General features: G+C 43.4%; 1 non-coding gene across 1 annotated transcript; it reads left to right on the plus strand.

Annotated features, from left to right (window-relative positions):
* Positions 1–2,331: 2,331 nt before the first annotated feature.
* Positions 2,332–2,416, plus strand: TRNAR-UCU. Its single transcript is given in 2 exon segments — positions 2,332–2,368; positions 2,381–2,416. It is a non-coding gene; the product is annotated as a tRNA-Arg (tRNA).
* Positions 2,417–7,585: the final 5,169 nt, after the last annotated feature.

The raw sequence follows: 7,585 nt of genomic DNA on the forward strand, positions 1-7,585 counted from the left end.
CACATCATCCTCTAGCATGCTGTCTCTTTCCCAATGTCCCCTACGCAGAACTTTTATATATGAGTCTGAATTGTTACTTATGTCAATGACTCATCATTTGAGAGTTGGCACCAACACCTCCAGACAAAATTCCTCTGCAAAGTGTTTCCACAGGGGCACTGAACACCTGTCTCTTCCTCTGTTCCTCCATGTTCAACTCCAAGAACCAGTGAAGACAGATGCCACAAGTGCCTGGTACATTGCAGAGTTCAGTAAAGATTTATGTAAATATGATTTAAAGTCATATTCTATTTTACAGGCTAATTTTGCACATGTAAGAATTCCTTGATGCTTGCAAAGACATATTTTATTTCACTAATCTTTATTAAAGAGGGCATAACAATGTTATACACAAAATGCTTGTTGTCAAGGAATGTTACTTATATTATGGTGGAATGAAACAGGCCTGACAGCAATCAGGGTCCTGCCACTTACTGTTTGGAGAGACAGGCAACCATGGGCCCTCAGAATCCTTGCACACTAAGGATCCTTGCACTAAGATGCAAAAGCCTGCTCACTTGGGCCATTTCTCAGGGTTGTGCTTACAGTGAGCAAACTTGAGGGTGTCTCCCATAGGACAAAGAGCAGTCTTGCTTACTGCTTGCTATAAAATGGTGGGTTCCCCAAGTTTAGCATTTCTCTCCTGTAATGCAATCCATTTTGTGTGCAAGCATCCATCTGGGCCCATCTGCTTCATTCCTGTGAGAATTGGGGTTCGGAACCCAACACAAACATGTTGACACTGCGGCTACTGCTTTTGCTGTAAGTCTTTCATTTATGACCCAGTACTCTCGTGTGCTCTGTCAGCACCCATGAAGCTGTGGCAAGCTAATGTGTTAGCTTGCAAGGAGGGTAAAATCTCAGATTCTTCACAGTTCTTGATACGTACTAGCTGGGTGTCCCTACACAATTAATTTAACCTCTCTTAGTTGCAGTGTCCCTTCTTTCTGAAGGGGACAATAGTAGCTGCCTCATAGCACCGTTGAGGAGTTAACGGTGCTCTTTCCCTCTTTAGAACACTGAGAGACTACTCTGCTTTGATGCCTGATGATGCTAGGCAGGGACGAATGGCGTGAGGCATGGCGTGAGCTGTGGCTGCTGGTGGTTTGGTGCAATGCTGGGCCGAGGACAGACCTGAAGAGCGCGCACAGCTGCAGAGCCGAAATTTCTACGTGGGCGGGGCTCGGAAAGCCGCAAACTGATTGAAGAGGGAGGCCCTGGGGTTTTGTCTGCAGCGGTTGCATAGCAACCACGCAGTATTTACTTAGACTGTCTATTTCAAGTGGCTTCGGGGTCGCGCTGTTGGGGACTACTGGGGCACTGAGCCCCCCCCCCCCATCACCCACCTGATTCGTGGCGACCACGCCATTCCGAGGAGCCACTGGCTTGGCCGCCTCCCGCCGCCCCGGGAACCCCGCGGCAGCGCTCGGGCGCGCGCCCTCCAGCCGCACGCACCCGCACACGCATGCTCCCGGCGCTCCCACGCGCGCAGCCACCTTCACGGCTGCCGCCCACGCAACCGCGTGGTCTTGCGGCGCGGACTGGGGGCGGCCGCCCGGCGCCCGCGGACACAGCTCCCGGCCCTCGGACAAGCTCTCAGAGGATGCCAGGCGCGGGGCGCGTCGCCCCCCTCAGTCCACCAGAGCCCGGATACCTCAGAAATTCGGCTCTGGGTCTGTGGGGAGCGAAATGCAACCCAAACCCCGTTTTACCGAACCCTGCGCAAATAAAACACGCACAAGCACGCACACAGACGTCGCCGCGGCCCTCCAGGGAAGAGCCAGGGACCCGGGAGGGGCCGCCGCTCGAGATCGGCGGCTAAAAGGTGCGACGTAAGTGCCCGGCGTTACCGGCCCGGCTTAACGGCGCAACGGCCGGCCTGGTTCCGTGTCGCCGGGGCCAGGGCGGGGCGGGAGCGGCCGCCGGAGAGACCCGGTAGGCGGGGGCGCTCGGGGCAGGAAGGGACCGGGGAGGAAGAGCGAGGGTGTGATTTGTCCTGAGCGGCCAGATACTGCGGCGCCCCGCGTAGGCCCAGGACCCGGCTCTGGCAGCCCTCGGACCGACCGGCTGGGGCCCGGCGGAGTCGCAGGGCTCGGCGACCTCGTGTGAGGCGGCCGCTGGGGAAGGACGGGCGCCTTCGGCTCACGTTTGGTGGCCGCTACCCAGGCTAGCAATACCGTGGTCTCGGCAAGACAGACGGATGGCTGGGGGGACGGCTTAGGGGGCGGTGGGAAGGGCGCGGGGCCGTCGCCTCTGGCTTAACACAGCAGATGCGCGAAGACTCCAACAGGTGGCTCCGTGGCGCAATGGATAGCGCATTGGACTTCTAGAGGCTGAAGGCATTCAAAGGTTCCGGGTTCGAGTCCCGGCGGAGTCGCAGTTTTTCCCGATTCCCCCCCGAAATTATTTTCTGACCCCATCGTTTCTCTCCCCGTTATTTTTTTTCCCTAAACGGTTGAACTTGCCTCTCCATCTCTGCCCTTTCTCCTTCTGCATTGGGCTTCTGCGGCCGTTCCACCTCTAGCCGCTCGCGCCAGTGCGCTCGCCCCCCGCCCCGCTTCCTCAGCTCTGTGGCTCAGGATTTGGGCCCAGCTGACAGCGGAACCTGATCCAGGACCTGGGAGGAACGGCTCCGGCCGGTGGCCCAAGCGAGGCCTCGCCATTTCGGCACAAAGTTGGCCCGGGTCTCGGCTGTTCCGGAGGAGTGTCCCCCACGCTCCTGTGCTGACAACCCCCTAGCTCGGAGCGCGGCGGTGAGCACTAGGGAGGGCGCGGGAAGGATGAGAAAATGGGCCTACACCGTGACCTGCGCTGTGCAGGCTGACTGCCCTTCCAGTCCCGGAGGCTTCAAAATTGTCACGTACCGGAATCCCCAGTAGGATCCTGTCAGAAATGCAGATTCCTGGGCGTCGTTGAGGGCCTCGAATGGAGTCGATTGGGGATGGGGCCCAGGAATCTGCATTTCTGGTAAGAACGCCCGCTCCTCAATCCCAGGATTCCAGTGCTAAGAGGTCCCAGGTCCGTTCTGCCTGTCAGCTCCTCCAGGCAGGGATTGCTATCTTGCATCTCTTCTGACAACTCATAGGTTTGCATGTGATTAGGGTTCCACCTCACTAAATGAAAGTACATCAATGAATGGGCTTTTCAAAATTCACTGTAACAAATTTGATGCAAAAAATTAAAAATCCAAAATTGTCAAAAAAACATACAGAGAAAAGTAAGCGTTGTTGTTCCTATACCTTAGCCTTTCAATTCTCTTTATAAGCTTTATATAAGCTTACAAGCCTTTCAATTCTCTTTATAACCATTAGTGAAAATGGTTTCTTGGAAATATTTTCAAATTTATTTTATGCACATGTCAATTTTTATATCTGTTGTCTCTGTTGATGTTGTTGATATACAATTGGTAGTATGCTACACTTGCTCTTTCACTTAATATAGGTAGACCTGCCTTGTTCCATTGTACATATGTATTGTAATGATTTAACAGTCTTCAGTAGTTGGAAATTCAGGTGTAAATATTTTCCTGTTACAATGCTTCAGTGAACATGCTTGTTCTTACATTGTTGTAGACAAGTGCAAGTATATCTATAGGATAGATTCCTAGGAAGTTGGATTGTTGGGTCAAGGGTTTGTTTGTTCATTCTTTGATAGATATTGCCAAATTGCTCTCCTAGAGATTGTACCCACTTTACTCTCACAGACCCATGTGTTATCAAACAGGTGAAAAATGGTTTCTAGTTGTAGTGTCAATTCATGTCTTTTATTACGAGGGAAAGCTGAGCGTTTTTTCATATGGGGAATGATTTGTATTTCTTTTTTGTTATTGATCTGTTCTTAGGTTTTGTTCATTTTTCTGTTGCATAGTTGGTCATTTTCGTATTGGTTTGTAGTTCTTTACATATTCTGGAAACCAGTCCTTTGTTTATATGTGTTACAGTTATTCTTTCTCAATTGATTTGTCTTTTGATTTCCTATATAGTATTTTATTTTATTGCCTTACAGAAATTCATATATTTGGATTTATCAGTCTTTTCCTTTATGGCTTCTAGGTTTGGGGTTATACTGCACTCAGATTCTTAAATAATTTCATTATGTTTTATTTTAGTGCTTTATCTGGTTTTATTTTTATACTTAAATTTTAATTTCATCCAGAATATACTTTTGTATCAAGGGTAAGGTGGGAATTTGGTCCCAGAATCACTGGTAATGAACACCCTAACTCTTCTTTTCTATACTCATTTATTTGAAATGCCTATTTTATCATTTTCTAAATTTCCACTTGCATTGGGGTGCTTGGATTCTCTATTCTGTTCCATTGATCTGTCTTCATTCTGATTCACCAGAACTGTGCTGTTTTTATGTCTAATGGGGCCAATCCTTTCTCATAACATTTTTTGAAAATTTTTTCCTCAGCTATTCTTGAATTGTTTTTCCCACATAATGTTAATAACTAGCACTTATTTAGCATTTATTATATACCAGGTACTATTCTAAGTGCTTTATGCATTTTAAGGCATTTAATCCTCCTGACAACTCTACCAGGTAGATATTATCCCCTTTCATGGAAGGGGCATCTGAAACAGAGAGGTTAAGTAACTTGACCAGGAATACACAGCTAATAATAAGCAGTATGCCAGGATGGGAACCCAGGAAGCCTGGGTCTTTGTGTAAAACCGTAATTCTGCGTTGCCTTTTCACATGAGCTTTAGTTACAGCTAGTCTGGTTCTAATCTTAGGAGATATTTGTATTGGAGTCATGTTATATATAGATTAATATAGGGAGAATTGAACTGATTATGTTGAATCTTACTATTTAAGAGCAGAAAGGAGGGAAAAAAGAACACCTATGCCTTTCCATTTGTTCAGTTGCTTTTCAGGAGTATGTAAAAGTTTTCTATTATATATCTTGAATTATTTGTTAACTTTATTCCTACTTTATCCTTTTTGTTGGAGTCTTTTATTCCATTATGTTTTCTAAGTGATTATTGTTTGTATATAAGAAGGCTTTCGATATTTTAAATAATAAATTTATATGTAGCCATCTTAATTGAACTGTTTTACTATTTAAAATGGCTTTTCAGTTCCAAACCATGGGATACCACTTCACATCCACTAGGATGGCTGGAATAAAAAAGACAGACAATAACACACATTGGCAAGGATGTGGAGAAGTGGGGATGTAAAGTGGTGGTATCTTTTTGGAAAAAAGTTTGGCAGTGAGTCAAAAATTTGTACAGAGTTACTATAGAACCTAGCAATCTCACTCCTAGAGAAGTGAAACCTGTGTTAACACAAAAATTTGTACGATTGTTCATAGCAGCATTATGCTTAATAGACAAAAAGTAGAAACAACCCAAATGTCCATCAAGTGATGAGTGGATAAACAAAATATGGTGTATCCATACAGTGGAATATTATTATCCAGCAATAAAAAGGAATGAAATAGTGATTCATGTTGCAACATCGATAAATCTTGAAAACATTCTGCCAAGTAAAAGAAACTAGTCATATAAGACCATATATTATATGATTCCATTTAAATAAAATATTCAAAATAGGCAAATCTATTGAGACAGGAAGTAAATTAGTTATTGCTAAGTGCTGGGGATAAGGGGAATATGAAGTGACTGCTAATGGGTATTTAATGGGATTTTTTGGGAGTGATAAAAATGTTTTGGAATGAGTGATGACAATTGCTCAACTCTGAATATACAAAATCCCAGCGAGCTACACATTTTAAAGGGGTGAACGTTATGGTATGTGAATTATATCTCACTTTTTTAAAAGGAAAAGTTTTTTCAGTTAACTACATTGTGGTTTTTGGAAATCTATCACCCACAAATAATTATAGTATTATCTTTCTGTTTTTTATGCCTCATTATTATTTCTCTTGTAATAGCATCTGCTAGTATCTCTAGAAAATGTTCATTTTTGTGATAATGGTGACAGTAGACTGAGTCGTCCTGTTTCCGATCATTATAGGAATGCTTCTCCACTAAGCATGATGCTAGCTTTTGGGGTTGGCGTGCACACACACACCTATTTAAGAGCACACACACACTTTATCACATTAAGAAACTATACCTAGTTGTCAGTAATCTGTGGAGATTTTTCTCCTTTGATCTATAATATTGTGCAGTATATTGAGAGATTTTCTAATATTCAACCCTTCTTGCATTCCTGAAGTGAATCCTACTTGGTTGTGATGTGTATTTATTTTGGTATTCTAGTATTTTGCAGTTTTTGCATATTTAGAAAGATTGACATTTGTTTATATACCATAAATGCAGCATTATTTAGAATGGCCCCAAACTGGAAATGACCTAGATGTCTATCAATAGTGAAGTGTTTGAAAACAAACAGAAGCAGTCTCCTAAATACACAGAATGAACTGGTGGTTGTTGGGGGTGGGAGGATGGGCAATAAATAGGTAAAGGATGTTAAGAGGTACCAACGTCAGCTATAAAATAAGTCACAGGGATGAAAAGTACAGCACAAGGAATATAGTCAATATTGTATTAACTTTGTATGGTGACAGATGGTAACTACACCTATTATGGTGAGTATTGCTTAATGTATGGAATTGTCAAATCATCATATTGTACACCTGAAACTAATCTATGCCAACTATACTTCAATTGAAAAATTTAAAAAACAATTTAACTGTTTGAAGCAAGCATGGTAGAGCCATATAATTGAATACAATGCAGACCTTTACAAAACGAGGAAGATTTATATATACTATGGAAAAATATCCAAGATTATATGAAGAAAGCCAATATGAAAATGAGCATGTTTAATATGATTCTCTTGGGCTAAATAATGCTAATAATAATAGTAATAATGTGTAGTACTGTGGTTGTATGTGCGTAGAAAATTTCTGGAATCATATGCAGTTAACAATGCTGGAGCAGGAAGAACAGTGATATGGGGGGGGGGGGCTTCTTTTTTTATATCTCATTGTAATGTTTGAATTTTTTCATATGAAGTCTATCTTATCCTTGTAATAAAAAAGTTAAGTTTTGAAAGGGTAAAGCAAAAGAAAAAACAACAAAAACAAAACCTAATGTTAATGATGAAGGGGAAAAAAAACATTTTGTCTGTTCCCTAGATCACTTTCATATAGGCAGCCTTGTGATACTACTTATCCATTAAAGATTTTCTGAACTTCATCCAACATTTATTGACTACTTACATTTTACTATATGCTGGATCTCAGGCATAAGTACACTGTTTAGGAGCTCCTCCTGTTAAGAGTGGAGAAACATGTAAACAAAGTATCTCTTTACAGTGATTCCAGCAGGCACTGTGTCCTGAAGGTCTTATACAAACATGTTAAGGACTGTGGACTTGACAGAAAAGGTAGTGAGTGGGAAACCACTGAACAGCTTTTTAGGTAGGAAGCAGTATGACTATTCAATGTGTGCTTTCTGTCCCCACTCTGGCTATAGTGTGGATACCTGGCTGGAACAGTGCAGGACTGGAAGCTGGAAGACCAGTTCAAGGGACTTTGAGTTGTTTAGGTACGAAAATGATGGAGGCT

This window comes from Panthera tigris, chromosome C1 (genome assembly GCF_018350195.1).
Source record: "Panthera tigris isolate Pti1 chromosome C1, P.tigris_Pti1_mat1.1, whole genome shotgun sequence".
NCBI classification, from domain to species: domain Eukaryota; kingdom Metazoa; phylum Chordata; class Mammalia; order Carnivora; family Felidae; genus Panthera; species Panthera tigris.